Source organism: Diabrotica virgifera, chromosome 6 (genome assembly GCF_917563875.1).
Source record: "Diabrotica virgifera virgifera chromosome 6, PGI_DIABVI_V3a".
NCBI lineage: Eukaryota > Metazoa > Arthropoda > Insecta > Coleoptera > Chrysomelidae > Diabrotica > Diabrotica virgifera.
The window spans coordinates 220,767,287-220,784,166 of record NC_065448.1 but is presented as its reverse complement, the minus strand read 5'-3'; the positions used below and the strand labels follow the sequence as shown (position 1 = coordinate 220,784,166).

At 30.2% G+C, this 16,880-nt stretch overlaps 1 protein-coding gene across 1 annotated transcript in view; it reads left to right on the top strand.

Moving 5' to 3' along the window:
* The window catches only part of LOC126886721 (protein Lilipod), a 119,879-nt gene that overhangs the window by 20,606 nt on the left and 82,393 nt on the right, over positions 1–16,880 (top strand). The window lies entirely within an intron of this gene.

Genomic DNA, 16,880 nt, shown 5'->3' with positions numbered 1-16,880 from the left:
GGGGAAGACGAAAAGCCCTAGATACATAGTATGGAAGTAATCAAATCAACATTTGTTCCACTTGGACCGCTTTCAAAAGAAGCTCAAGAAGCAAGGAACAAAGATTGCCGCAAGTTCCGGGACCAATATACCAGAAACTGTTCACGTATTGCCACGACTACAGATTTACTTTCAATGTTGATCACACCATCACCATCTGATCAACTGATAAATAGCCTCAGAGAAATTCTAAATAAAAAAGCTGGTGAATTGTACCCAGAGGATTTAAAGTAGATTATATCTCCTACAGTAGAGTCTCAACCTCTGTCAAGTCCACTTCAAAATCAGACGAATATTTATTTATATACCTATTTATGTACTTGTATTTATAATGTATTAAATGTATATTAAATGTATATTATAATGTATTAAATATTAAATCAACTCCAATTGAACCGTTAAGAGTAGAAACTGTGGAACCTCCATTAGAGCTGAGAAGGCAATTATTGGCAGAAAAAATGATAATCAAGTGCAAAGTCAAAAATTCATCACTTACTCAAAAGATCTCCACCCTAAATATTCAGGACCTTACAGGATCATACTGGTCCAATAGAAACTCACCTCCTTTATGTGAAGGATTTAGAAACTCAATAGACTTCTCCCCTACAACAGTTAAAGCCAACTTAAATGTTTTATTGTTGAACATTCAGGTAATTATACCTAGATATTCTGAATTAAGATATCTTAATAATGAAATAATCAATCAGCTATTAAACAAATATCAAATGTATACTGCTATTTACACAGATGCATCAAAAGATCCTTATGGCACAGGTGCGGCGTTTATTGTCCCACTGCAAGTACAACGCAGATTTAAATTGAGTAGAAAAACATGCATTTTTACAGCAGAAGCGTTTGCTATTTTGAAAGCCATAGAATATATATAATGGAAAATAACATTTCATACTCCATAATTTTTTCTGATTCACTTTCGGTTTTAAATCAACTCCGCATATAGTCATCCTTACATAGCCAAAATAAAAACTTTGCTATCTCAAATGCAAAAAACTAGAAAATTTATTTTTGTGTGGGTGAAAGCACACTCAGGTATCACATTCAATGAACAAGTTGATAAAGCGGCTAAAGAAAGCATACAGTTGGGAGAAGATGTTACACCCTTATTAACATTAGATGAGAGAATAAATATTGCTAAGGATAATTTATATAAAAAATGGTCTAAACAATACAAACATTTTATTTTGACAAAAGGCACAAGATATACATTACTAGAACCCGATATTCGAAAAAATTACTGGTTTAAAAATTACGATTATCCGAGAAGTTCCATAACAACCATAGCTCGGATGAAATTTGGACATGCTTGCTATCCGGCACATTTATACAAAATAAAAATAATTGATAACAATCTTTGTGATATTTGCAATGAAACGGCGGACTTGGATCATATATTTTTTAATTGTAAGAAGTACACACATCAGTCGGACATTCTTACAAAAAATTTAAGAAGTTTAAACGTTTACGGTCCCTATAATGTTATGTATCTTTTGGCACTGAGTGATAAACGTATTTTTGATTTTATTTTGTTTTTCCTATATGACTGTAAAATTAAGTTATAGAATGACTAGATTAGGCTTGTAACCTTAAATGTCTTTCCTTTTGATTGCCTACATGCCTGCCTTACCGTGTGGGGTGGGTATATAGGTAATCAATAATTATTAAGAAAAAAGAAAAACCCTTGAATGAGAAAAGTGACCCTTGTCCTTATCCCAAAATTTTTATTAAGATTAATTTAGCAAAAATTCACTTTGAAAATAAAATATTTATTATATCTATTCTTAACAAAAAGGTCGGTCAGACTTAGATAACCTTAAATTAGATTAATAATAATTAGATAGTTTAGATAAGATATATTATGTTTATGTATGTACTATTTACTTTGTTTCTGGCCGCATGGTCTAATCCTAAAGCCATTAAAAAAATATATAGAAAAACTTTTGTTTTTAATTTTTTTATTTATTTTCTAGGCTTCTAGACCTCTCTGATTCAGTTGTTAACTAATAAAAATGATTTATTTTATTATCAAATTATATTATTGCTCGATACAAATGAAAATATAATTTTGTCCACCTAGCTTGTTCTAATCGACACACTGTGCGTTGCGTTGGATCTCCCAGCTTAAGAAAAACAAGATTTATGCCACAAATTTTTCCTAGTTTAAATTCTCATTATACAAATAGAAATATTTTTCCGAACGAACCCGAGCTTTTCGGCTTGTCTATGTGCTGTGTTGCTGAATTATAAATCATGCTTCTATCTGAATATAAAACCGAATTGATGCTTTGGAATTTTTAATTGCCACGAGGCATAAAAATTACAGTTAATCAATTGCTGAGAGAAGTAAAATCATTCTATTTGTATTCGGAGTTTACATGACCTTCCTTCTTACCAAATGTAAACATCGTTTAAAATAGCTGTAAAATAGATAACAATGATGTGTAACACGAGCCAGCAGTACAATACAAAGTTACGAGAAAAGTTTTTTTCTGTACTAAAAATATACACGGAGTCTCCAATCTCCAAAGTCTTTGTACAGGCCATGGGTATTGTTTCGAATTTACTGATTTTTAACTTTTTAAACACTTTATTATTTATTAACTTTATTTTAAGTGAAAAACTTATTTTATATTCTTTATTTACACACACAGGGGAACCTCGATAAGTCGGATTAATCGGGACTGAGGCCGATCCGGGTTGTCGAAAATCCGAGTTAGCCGGAGAATATAGTAAAAATTAATAAAATACAGTACCTATACTTACAGAAAAACTCCATTATAATATTGCAAAAGCATGAAATACATAAATATGCACAGTACATCTAAATTACGTACAGTTGTACCTATAATACAATATTGTTCATTTCTTGGTAAAACACTCAGTCAAACTGAAAAAATGTTTGTTTTGCCTGATGAAAATCGGTCCGGGTTAGCCGGACTTCCGGGTTATCGGAGGCCGACTTATCGGGGTTACACTGACACTTATTATTAATTTATTTTTTATTAAATTTACTATAATTTATAATGCGCTAAAACTAAAACATATACTAATACATATAATTTTTATCTTGATTACTCTGTAAAATTTATTTCAATTTATAAACGCGCACTGTTACATCGGTATTAAACTTGCGACATTTATCTAACGACTGAGAGTAAAACCCGAACAATTTAAGTTAGCTACAGTCGGAAAAATGAAAGAATACCCCATATAAAACACGCTGTATTTTCCTGTCATCGTGTCACAAAGAAAATTGTCCAGTGCAAGTACATGTAACAATAATTATTACATGTACTTGCGCTGGCCAATTTTTTGTGTGACACAGTGACAAGAAAATGCAGCGTGTTTTATATGTTCGTTCATGGGTATTCTTTCATTTTTCCTACTGTATATACTACGACCCTATGTTTTCCACTATTCTGGACCGGGCCTGGAATAGAAAGAATAATATCGAATAAATAGAACTGAATAATACATATGACCCCTTGCGTCTAAAAAGAGTCAAAACTAGTTTCTCGGCTTGTTCTCTCCGTCTCAGGAAGCATAGATAGATTTCAGGGTTGGCCTACGTGATGTTCGGAAACGTAACATTACCTAACATATTTTTCGTATTACTCCAGAGAAATAAGCAAAAAAAATACTCTGTTCGGGACTTTAAATAATGCAGGTATGGGGTACTTTTTTTTTAAAGGTATGGGGTACTTAACAAACCGTCAAAATTTTAGAATAATCCATCAATTACATTGTTTAAAAGTTAGTCTATTTTAGTCTGGGCTGATTATCGGAGAATAGGCCATTTTTGGGAAAAGTTATTTACCAGCAATTTTATTGCTGGAATCGAATCTTATGATTGTATATATTAGTAATATAGATATGCAAAGTCCGCAGATAGTGTGCTACTTTTTTTATAAACAAAATGGCGCCCGAAAATCGTGTATTTTTCAATTTTTGCTCTATAACTCCAAAGATTTTAACTTTACACCAAAAACACCCAAATAAAAATTCACCGCAATTAAATTCTGCATAGAGACGTGTTTTTTCCGATTTACTTCGACGAAAACTTTCTCGGGAAAAAGCGGGGCTTTCCAACAAAATCTTTAATTTTCAACTAAGCTTTTAGATAAGTAGTTGTTAATCAATAATTAAATAACTTGGTAACGTAAAAGCCCTTTCCGTATGTATTATAATTCCAGAAGCCGATGGAAATTGAATGAACAGCTTAGCAACAATTGAAATGTTAATTAAAAATTTACGGTCGCTATAATAACGACAATAATTATGCATAAGAATAACTATGATTTTTTCATAAGAAGACACTATACCAATCTAATGTACTTTACGGAATTGAAATTGGACTATTTAAGCGGCCTCGGGAATATTTTAAAATTATAAACAATTTTTTGGCTTATAAACAAATAGAATATCTCGGGAAATATTAAACTAAATTAAATTGTGAAAACGGTATTCGAAAGACAGCGGCAGGACGCTTCTTTTAAAAGAAAAAACGTTTAATTATGACGAGTGGTTCCTGAGATACAACCGGTCAAAGTTGACCGAAATTTACAGCAAAGATATAAACAATAGGATCATAATTTTCAAACCATCACCTTTTTATTTTTGTCCTCTTTCTCCACACCAATTTTCATATCTTTAAAATCCTCATAACATATATTATTATAATAAAAACTATCGATAATACGTGTGAAAATTGCCAAAAATAGCAAAATTCCAATCAAAAATTAGGTTGGAGAAAATGTAACCCTCAAAGTTCAAAATCGGTATACGTTAAAAAAATGCATTTTCTCGGCTTCCCATGGAGCAATTTCCTTCATTCTTTTTTTGTTCCCAAGTAACTCGAGTAGAGCCATCGAACTAACGCATTATTAAATGTCAAACTTGCTTTTGTTTTGTTACAATAAATTAATTTATTTATTATAACACAATATTTTAATTTGTTTAAATAAAAATTGTTTAAATAATTATACAGCTTTCAAATCAGAATATTTATGTTTTTAACTTTAAAAGGTACACTTGTAGTAAGTTTATCTAAAAAAAAGCCTACAACTGGAAAAAATATGTAATTTTCTGTTCTTATAAATAAATTAATCTATTATAACAAAACGAAAGCAAGTTTGACATTTAATAATGCGTTATTTCGACGGCTCTACTCGAGTTATTACTCGGGAACAAAAAAAGAATGAAGGAAATTGCTCCATGGGAAGCCGAGAAAATGCATTTTGTTAACGTATACCGATTTTGAACTTTGAGGGTTACATTTTCCCCAACCTTAGTTTTGATTGGATTTTTGCTATTTTTGGCAATTTTCACACGTATTATCGATAGTTTTTATTATAATAATATGTTATGAGGATTTTAAAGATATGAAAATTGGTGTGGAGAAAGAGGACAAAAATAAAAAGGTGATGGTTTAAAAATTATGATCCTATTGTTTATATCTTCGCCGTAAATTCCGGTCAACTTTGACCGGTTGTATCTCAGGAACCACTCGTCATAATTAAACATTTTTTCTTTTAAAAGAAGCGTCCTGCCGCTGTCTTTCGAATACCGTTTTCACAATTTAATTTAGTTTAATATTTCTCGAGATATTCTATTTGTTTATAAACAAAAAAATTGTTTATAATTTTAAAATATTCCTGAGGCCGCTTTAATAGTCCAATTTCAATTCTGTAAAGTACATTAGATAGGTATAGTGTCTGTTTATGAAAAAATCATAGTTATTCTTATGCATCATAATTATTGTCGTTATTATAGCGACCGTAAATTTTTAAATAACATTTTAATTGTTGCTAAACTGTTCATTCAATTTACATAGACTTCTGGAATTATAATATATACGGAAAGGGCTTTTACGTTACCAAGTTATTTAATTATTGATTAACAACTACTTATCTAAGAGTTTAGTTGAAAATTAAAGATTTTGTTGGAAAAACCCGCTTTTTCCGGGGAAAGTTTTCGTCGAAGTAAATCGGAAAAAACACGTCTCTATGCAGAATTTAATTGCGGTGAATTTTTATTTGAGTGTTTTTGGTCTAAAGTTAAAATCTTTGGAGTTATAGAGCAAAAATTGAAAAAAAACACGATTCTCGGGCGCCATTTTGTTTATAAAAAAAGTAGCACACTATCTGCGGACTTTACATATCTATATTATTAATACATACAATAATAAGATTCGATTCCAGCAATAAAATTGCTGGTAAATAACTTTTCCTTGTATTTTGCTAATTAGCCCAGAGTATTTGTTTATCCTAGAGACCTGTTTTTTACAATAACATTGAAAGAAAATTATAATGATACGGTAATTCTACGCACATCAAAAAAATAAAAGTTTAAATCAATATTTATCAAAAAAGGTTACAAAATAGGTATTTTTGTACCTAGTCAGTAAAGTGACTCTTTATCGAACGAGTCTGATAATATGAGCAGAGCGAGCGAGGCGAATAACAGACGAGTTCGATAAAGAGTCTTTACTGACGTGGTGCATACAAAATTTTATCACCAACATAATTTGATATTGGTTTTAACACTTACTTGCATTTTACAATTCAAGAACTTTTTAAATTTTAGACGTAATAATAATTTCATGACAGTGATGACAGATAAGTTTTTCAAGATGGCCGCTTTCGATTTTTAATCGATAAATCGATAAATTCTTCTTTCAGTGCAATAAAGTGTTACTTTACTGCCGCAAATGAGGGCAAATGAGTACAATAATGAATGACTTTAGTGACGGTTGGCGATACAATTGTATAACCAAAAATCATTTTGCAAAATTATGGTTATTTTTAACGTATCAATACCTAATAATTAGAATGACGTATTTATTCCTAGACGAAATATTTTTCCATATTTAAAAAGCTGACAATTTTACATAAATTTAAACACAAAGTTTACAAAGTTATTCTAGAAATCTAGAACAATTAGGTAAAAAGTAAGGATAAGATTAAACTTGGACAGCATTGTCTGTGACTGATAAAAATGAGGCTGAAATGAAAATTGGTTGCAGTGTTGAGGGGAAACTAAAATTTCAAGCGTTCAAAATAGTGTTAATGAACTTCAAGGTAATGTAAGTTTATTTATCTCGGATTCTAGTTGATATATTTTGATCTTTTTAATTCGTATGTATTTTTTGCGTATGTATGATACAAATGCAATGTTTTAATAATATTAATGAACAAATAATGTAATTTCTTTAAACTGTAAAAAAATATATTTTTCCCGAAAAATTCGAAAATTTGATTCAATTCTAATTATTAATCGTCTACTGTATGATGAAACTTTAAGTCTTTATCTTTAAAATGATAGATATTAATATTAAAAAATCAACAATGAATTGTACAACATTCAATATTAAACTTGCGGTTCTTACATTTTTTTAGTATATATAGCGTAAATACCATGATTAAAATGAGTATCTAGAAATTTAATACCAGTTTCTAAACATGTGTACGACATTTTCTAATATCATTACACAAACAAAACACATTCTCTAAATAGAAAACGAGATACGTTGAGCAAATATTATTTGTTATATTATACCTGTTTAAATAGAAGAATGTAATATTTAGATTTAGCAACCACACGTGTGGGTTAAACCAAACAATATAAATTACAACGAGAAAATCAAATCAAACAATTCTGTAGTGCGCAGTGTCAATCGCAATATAAACTAGGTAGTTAGACCAGAGAAATTAGCAAATAAAAAGACTTTTCGTGACTGATACAGGAACATACATGTTTCGATGTGAAATAAGCCACAATTTTACTAAAAAAATGATTTTATTAACGTTTCGACTCCCAAATCGGATGTTGTTGTCAAAATACAAAAAATATTAATGAATTAAACAAAAATGTTGTTGCTTAGTAAAAAAATTCTTCTAATAATTTATTTAGTCTGACTCATTTACATCGGCAATTCAGACATATATGATAAATTTTAAAGTAGAAGACTTTAAAATGATATTGCCAATATTCATGAGTTGCGTTCCTGGGACGACTTTATTGAAAGGTAGTTCATTCGATTACATGAAATCAACCCCAACTCAAAAATATCCGTCACAAAAAAATCATAACATGTGATCTGTCTTTAAAAAGACAACCACATGCAATGGTGACAGTAAAATTCTCGCACTAGAGGTTATATCGTAAATCACGAGGGAAAACCAGGAAAAAACCTCGTGATACTATCCCGACATTGTAAGTATTAGGTCTTACTTTAGTAAGTCTTAAAAACCTCGTGATACTATCCCGACATCGTAAGTATTAGGTCTTACTTTAGTAAGTCTTACGATTTCGGGATAGTATCACGAGGTTTTTTCCTGGTTTTCCCTCGTGATTTACTATGGAATCTCTAGCGCGAGAATTTTACTGTCACCATTGCATGTGGTTGTCTTTTTAAAGACAGATCACATGTTATGATTTTTTTGTGACGAATATTCTTGAGTTGGGGTTGATTTCATGTAATCGAATGAACTATCTTTCAATAAAGTCGTCCCAGGAATGCAACTCTTCTACTTTAAAATGTATGATGTATGAATTGCCGATATAAATGAGTCAGATTAAATAAATTATTAGAAGATTTTTTTTACTAAGTAACAACATTTTTATTTAATTCATTAATATTTTTTGTATTTTGATAACGACACCCGATTTGGGCGTCGAAACGTTAATATACCCTATTCCACGAACATACGCCTATTTTGGATTACTTCGACAACGAATATTTTACTGTGCAAAATAAGAAGAACGAAAGTAAATTGCAAATTACATTGTTGTTTATTGGAATAATTATTAGCGCCATTTACTTTCGTACTTCTTATGTTGCACAGTAAAATATTCGTTGTCGAAGTAATCCAAAATAGGCGTATGTTCGTGGAATGGCCCATACAATCATTTTTTTGGTAAAATTGTGGCTTATTTCCTATCAAAACTAATTAATTGCAAAAATGCCACAAGAAAATAGCTTCAGAACAACATTAACACAATGTATTAAACAACATGCGTCTGACAAATTTGGTGATAACAATTTGTAATCAACAAAATATACAAAAGATGCCATATAACAACATTAGATGTGCTGACACAGATGGGGAAAAGCCCATGGGTCGTATTTGCGAAATAAATCGATTTTTTTCGTATAGGAGTTAATTCGAATGAAAAATTTCGCATACGAATCTAAATGTGTATTTTTGAATGTCATTCGAAATGATATATCTACGTGTACGAGAAGAATTTACACCGGCAACAATGCAACTTCGAACAATCAAAACTAAAATAAAGAAAGAAAAGGAGAATAAAGCAAAAAAGAAGAATATTTTTTCAAGATTTTATGGTGATTTTGTCATCTAAAATAATTAGATACTTGTAAATTAGCTGAAAAGAGCCAAAAATAACATGAAATATGGTGGTTCAGTATCGGCCGAACAAAAAAAAAAGAGTTTAGAAAATTTATTGAGAGGCATCCAATGTTAAAATGTAAGTTCAATGTAAAAATATTGTATTACAAACTATGCTTCTTTTCATGAGCATTTTTCAGTGCGTCACAAATGATAGAAAAAAAGGTAAGTCCGTGATAATATACATTTTAGTGACATGACATTTTAGTTAAATCTGACAGTTGTGACATTTTATTTGCAATTTGGCATAAAAACAAATCAATTTTGTTTATTGCATTTATAAAATAGTATTTTCTTTGATTTGTATATGTTTTATAAATTGTACAGATTATATTCGTAGATATATTATATAATTCGTAAATAATTTTTTTTTCGATTTTAGCGCCATCTATTGACAAGTAGAATAAATGTTATAAATGTCACCGATGAAATGTAATCACCGACTTGCGTTTTTTCTGTCACATACAATTTAATGCGTAGAATGAAATCGAAAAACTGTGACGCACTGAAAGATGCTCACGAGAAAAAGCATATCAGCTGAGATCTTATTGGACATAAACCCAACGAACTGTCAATACGGATGGAATGGCCCCGTCCCATTCAAATAGTGAATCGAGATTGCCGCCAACATACAAGAGAGAGGTCCTAGAGAGACATAGAGAATGGGCAGGAAAATTTGACAGGCCGTGTAATTTGAGTTGCCTATATAAATGGATTCAGTATTGACAGTTCGTTGAATGGACCTCGTATTTTAACTTGAAGGCTGATTGGCAGTACATAGTTCAAAATTTAAATACTTTTTTGTATTTATAGAGTAAATAGAGTACAGAGTACCATACTTGGTGTTTAAATACTTTTCAGAATTGTGATTTGTATTTATCAAAGCAAATACTTTCCTAAAGTATTTGGGAGTTAAATAATTTTAAAACTATTTAAATACTAAATTAGTGACTGTTTTATATAAAGTGAAGAAGTCCTTGATTATGTTTTTATGTTACTTTTATATTTAGAAGTTTATAAGAATTATAAATTAATATAAGGTCCAATTCCCCGATTTAAGTTGATACAGGCAACTCAAATTACACGGCCTGTCAAATTTTCCTGCCCATTCCCTGTCTCTCTCTAGGACCTCTCTCTTGTATGTTGGCCGCATTAATTTTCTTCATCCCTATTCCATCCGTATAGGGCTTTTCATCGATTGTCATTTGTTTCGAGCTTCTGTCAGGTGTCACATAATATTAGTATATCTACGTCATACGTCTTTGGTTTGTATCATTGGCAATACCAATAACGTATGACGTAGATATATTAATATTAGATGACACATGACAGAAGCTCGAAACAAATGACTGTGAATGAAAAGCCCTATTGACAGTTCGTTGCATAAACCTCAGATAATGACAAATTATTACTTTAATTCGTATACGAGCATCAAAATTCGAATGGTTTAGCCCACTCGAGTCGTCGTATACGAAAAAATTCGTTCACGAAGTATTCGAAAATACAAGAAACTAAATTTCGAGCGAATTTGTTCTAATTTCGTATGCGAAATGTGCTCGAGTGCTCGAATGAATTCGAAAATACGACCCCTGACCTCTAAGTGTGACTGTGGTACCCAACGACAGACTATCCGTGTTGAAGAATATCCCCGAAGGCGGTTCTCTGGATTTTTTGATGCGACCAAAAATGTTGAGATTATATCGACACATTAGATGTTCGTTTGTAATATGTAATAATACTCCACGTAATGTTTCCTATTGTTTTAATTATGTGTTCTTGTTCTTTTTGTATGCTATACGCTAAATAAATAAAGATGCCACAAGAAAATAGCTTCAAACAATATTTTACGTAAAATGTTATATAATCTCATTTATTGTGTCAAATACACATTTTATAACAGTAGTTATATTATTATATTCTCGTTAAAGGCCCGACCCAAAAAATCACTGAATTGACACTGTTACGCTGCATAACCATGTAAAATCTCCACTGATTATACTCCTCATAGGCCAGGGCATTTAGCACTGAAAACACCGGAATAAATCGATTTTTAAATACAGCACATTAGACCAGTAAGGATCTGTTTTTAGGTGGATGTGAGAGGTGGCATTCGGATTTTTGCGGATAAAGTTAGGTGATAACTTCGTTAATAATAATTGACTTATTCTCCTTTACTCTGGGCTAATTAGCAAAATTCATGGAATAGCTATTTGTATAACAAGGGAGGAAAGTGCTACTTTTCCTCCCGAGAATGAAGTTTACTGCCCGACGCGTAGCGGAGGGCAGTAATCATTCAAGGGAGGAAAAGGTACTTTACTCCCATGTTATACATATGGTTTTTCCACCTTCCTCAAATAACAAGTCATTTTTTTCATTTTTACTTAATTTATTTATGTAACTAACCAACAAAATTTATTAGAACTAAAACAAACAAGTAGGTACAATATAACTGTCAACTGTCAAATATAAGTCAATTATTAATGTAAACATTGTTAAATCAGAATAACAATTTACTGTTTTTTACCATTCTGCAAAATACAGAGTGTTTTTAAATAAACGTTAAAATGTATAGATACTTACGTAATAAAAAATAGATATCGTACAGGGCGTCAATAAGTTATATTTCATGAATGAAACACCATGACCTCACTTTTACTTTTCCTCCCTAGGGAGGAAAAATATTTTCCTCCCTAGGGAGGAAAAGTACAACTTTGCTCCCTACAATCAGGTCCGGAAAAGTATACTTTCGGTAGAGGTAGGTGGAAAAAGTTATTTACCGGCAATTTTATTGCTGGAATCGAATTATAAGACCCTATATATTAATAATATAGGTATGCAAAGTACGCAGATAGTGTGCTACTTTTTTTATAAACAAAATGGCGCCGACAAATCGTATTTTTTTCAATTATTGCTCTATAACTCCGAAGATTTTAACTTTACAACAAAAACACCCAAATAAAAATTCACCGCAATTAAATTCTGCATAGAGATATGTTTTTCACGATTTTCTCCGACGAAAATTTTCCTCGGAAAATGCTTGTTTTCCTAACAAAAACTATAATTTTCAAATAAAGTTTTAGGTAAGTAATTATTAATCAATAATTAAATAACTTAGTGATTATTAATCAATAATTAAATAACTTAGTGACATCAAAGATTTCTTGGTATAGATTGTAATTCCAGAAGCCGGTGAAAATTAAACGAATATTTTAGCAACAACTCAATTGTTAATTAACAATTTACGATCGCAATAATAACCAAAATAATCATGATACATTGATCAAACTTATAAAGATTATAAAGATGAGATGCTTGTTTAATATTTTATCGACAAACTATAAATTTTTCTTTTTTTTGCATAATCTTTAAATTTTGAAAAAAAAAATAGTTATAATACGTAGTCTAATTGGTAAAGTACAAAGAAAGGTTATTTACCAGCAATTTTATTGCTTTAATCGAAATATAAGATCCTTAATATAGGTATGCAGAGACCACAGATAGTGTGCTACTTTTTTTATAAACAAAATGGCGCCGACAAATTGTATTTTATTCAATTATTGCTCTATAACTCCGAAGATTTTAACTTTACACCAAAAATACTCAAATAAAAATTCACCCCAATTTAATTCTACATAGAGACATGTTTTTCCCGATTTGCTCCGACGAAAATTTTCCTCGGAAAATGTGGGTTTTCCCAACAAAATCTCGAATTTTCAAATATTTTTTTTGGGCCAGTAATTATTTATCAATAATTATATAGCTGGGTAAAATAAAAGCTTTCTTGGTACAGATTATAAATTCAGAAGCCGGTTAAAATGAAACGAATATTTTAGCAACAATTCAATTGTTAATTAACAATTTACAGTCGCAATAACAACCAAAATAATCATGAGACATTGATCAAACTTAGAAAGATTATAAAGGTGTGATGCCTATTTAATATTTTGTCGACAAAATATAAATTTTTCATTTTTTTGCATAATGTTTAAATGTTTAAAAAAAATTGTTATAAACAAATTAACATTTCTTATAAATTGTTTATTATATTCTAATTCTAAAAAATACTTAAAATGCGTATTTCATAGGTCTTGAAAATGAATGCTTTAAAAAAAATTTCCAACCATTTGCAAAAAAGTTATGAAACAGCAAAATAAATATACGATATTTCCATTGTTTATAATTTGTTTTAATTGTTTCAAAGCTTAAAAGTGAGTCTATGTTACAATCTAATTACTCACAAAGAATGTCAAAAATTAGTGCAATGGTTATATTTTAATCAAAGATTAAAAATACTTTTTTTTGTAATTTTTAGCGCGAAAGTAGGCTTGATACAGAGCCGGAGATAAAATGTTCCCTCGAAGCGACTGACACGCTTAAACTCGCGCGAGTTGTGTATGTGGGCGGGTAGCTACGGTACTGTATTATTCTACTTTCGCGCGTGTAAATTACAAAAAAATATATTTATAATCTTTAATTAAAATATAACCATTAAGCTGATAATCGATATTGTTTTATAAATAATTAGCTTGTACTTTAAACTCACTTCTACGCTTTGAAAGAATTTAAAAAAATTATTAACACCGTAGTAATCGTATGTTTATTTTGCTGTTTCATAACTTTTTTGCAAGTGGTTGCAAAAAAGTTTTAAAGCATTCATTTTCAAGATATTTGAAATGCGCATTTTAGCTATTTTTTAAAATTATAATATAATAAAAACTTTCTGAGAAACGTTAATTTGTTTATAACTATTTTTTTTAAACATTTAAAGATTATGCAAAAAAATAAAAAATTTATATTTTGTCGACAAAATGTTAAATAGGCATCTCACCTTTATAAGATTTCAAAGTTTGATCAGTGTATCATAATTATTTTGGTTATTATTGCGACCGTAAATTATTAATTAACAATTGAATTATTTCTAAAATATTCGTTTAATTTTCACCAGCTTCTGGAACTATAATCTAAACCAAGAAGGCTTTTAAGTTACCAAATTATTTAATTATTGGTAAATAATTACTTATCTAAAACTTTATTTGAAAATTAAAGATTTTGTTGGGAAAACCCGCATTTTTCGAGGAAAATTTTCGTCGGAGCAGATCGGGAAAAACACGTCTCTCTGCAGAATTTAATCACGGTGAATTTTTATTTGAGTGTTTTTGTTGTAAAGTTAAAATCTTCGGAGTTATAGAGCAATAATTGAAAAAAACACGATTTTCGGGCGCCATTTTGTTTATAATAAAAGTAGCACACTATCTGAGGACTTTGCATACCTATATTATTAATATATAGGATCTTATAATTCGATTCCAGCAATAAAATTGCTGGTAAATAACTTTTCCCAAAAATGGCCTATTCTCCGATAATCAGCCCAGACTACTTCTCAAATATGCCCGGAACATTGATAAAAAAAAATAAAATATTTAAAAATTCCAAAAAATTTCGTTTGTTTTTTCTACTTTCTTTGCTTATAATTTTAAAACGATTCATTTTGGAACAAAGTCGTATAGGAATAAAACAAAGATAATTAAATTTCCTATCAGATACGATTGGTTAACAATGTCTTAATTTAACACCCTTGCTGCAAAATAGCAATAAATATAAAATAAGGGGTAAAACAAGCTTGTCCTTATTCAATGTTTTTCCATCACTTAGGTTACACTTGGAACCTTCCTAATTCGCTTAGAAAAATTTATATAAAGGTAAATTAAATTAATTGTATTTTGCTTGCAGTACTGCCTTTTAATAACTAATTTTATTTACTACATACAATTGTTTACGTTTTAATAACATAACCTGAATCTTATTTTTTCTCCTTATTATTTTTTTGGATTATGGCCTTGACAATTATCCAGTAACCAGGAGTAATATAATTGGCCAATATAATTAAAAGTGCGAATAAAGTTGCAGAACGTAGAAACCAGGTGTCGTTTTGCCGAACTTGCACGGTCCCAATAGACTCAGAAATAGTATATGTAACACATAAATCGAAGCGTATTGAAAGGTTTGAATCTTTAGAGTTATTTCTGTTTAAACAGTTTAGTAAAAATGACTCAAAATTAGTAAATTTGTATATCAATCCTCGCAAAGTTACACGAAGAATTCAAATATCGACTTCCAATTCTACTTTCGATTACTTTGGGTGAAAACCTAGGACTTACGAAGTCCAATTACTTGTTTACTAAATGCCCTGGTCTATTATTATACTCCTCATCAACGAATAGGAGTGTCAGCGAATGTGCATAACAAACAACAGAGGATGGCTGCAACACACCTAAATTCCATCACCATAATACATAATAATTATATCTTTATTGTTTAATATTTTAGCCGGAAGGAGGGGATCAGTTAACACCAACGTGATTACTGTTAGTGCGAAACCACAGTTGCATATTTGCAAATATTTTTATATCATTTTTTATGCCATTTACAGTTTGTCGACAACAATAATTCGAGTATACTGTTAACCCAGATATAAATCATTAGGGCGACGCGCGACGCTTAGGAAAATATTCCACCAACACATCTCAGTTTACTCTAAATTCTAATTGAATCGCAGTCATTTGTACTCGTAATACCGAGTATGGTGTGGAATAAAAATAAAAATAGACAGTTTCGTTTTGATTTAATTAAAGTCTTCTTGCCATTCTCTGAGACGTAGCAGTCTAATTTTTGCATGAGAGTTTAATGAAAGGGTAACAGATCAATTGGGCCATGTTAAACAAAAAGCAACCAACCCTCAATTTGTAAATTAAGAGAAAATTCACTTTTTACGTTTTTCTAAATATTTAATTTTCCGTCGTATTTTTTTAAATGATAACTTCACGAATCAATAGTTTAATTTTAGAGCAATTTTATCATAGTAGTATCAAAATTATCCTAATAAATTTTTACAAAAAAAAAGCCATATTGTGGGTTGGTATCTTTTTGCTGTTGGAAATATATCTAATAAAATGCAATCTGCAAAATCCAACCAACCCACAAAATCCATGAATAAAACCGAATAATTTCAGTCAACTCAGTAATACCATACAGTAGAATTTCTACTAATAAACATAATATCAATACAAATAAAAAATATGCGATATTCAGTCAAAACAACAAACCATAATATTTAAAAATTAAGATAAACTTAGCCTTAATCCTAAAACTTACCATTTTCTGCAATTTCGCAAGCTTCTTAGTTATTTTAACAGTTCTTGATTTAAACATATTTTTCGCATTAAAGATTCAAAGATTTCTTCATAATATAATAGATATAACACAACAAATATTTTAATATTTAAGCACTAAACTAATATTGGTCAGTACCTCAACGTAAAAACAAAAAGATGCAACATTCCAGGAACCGTATTCGGCATAACAATATCAACCCACTTGGCTGGTACTTTTCGACAGTGCAATGTAATAATGTTC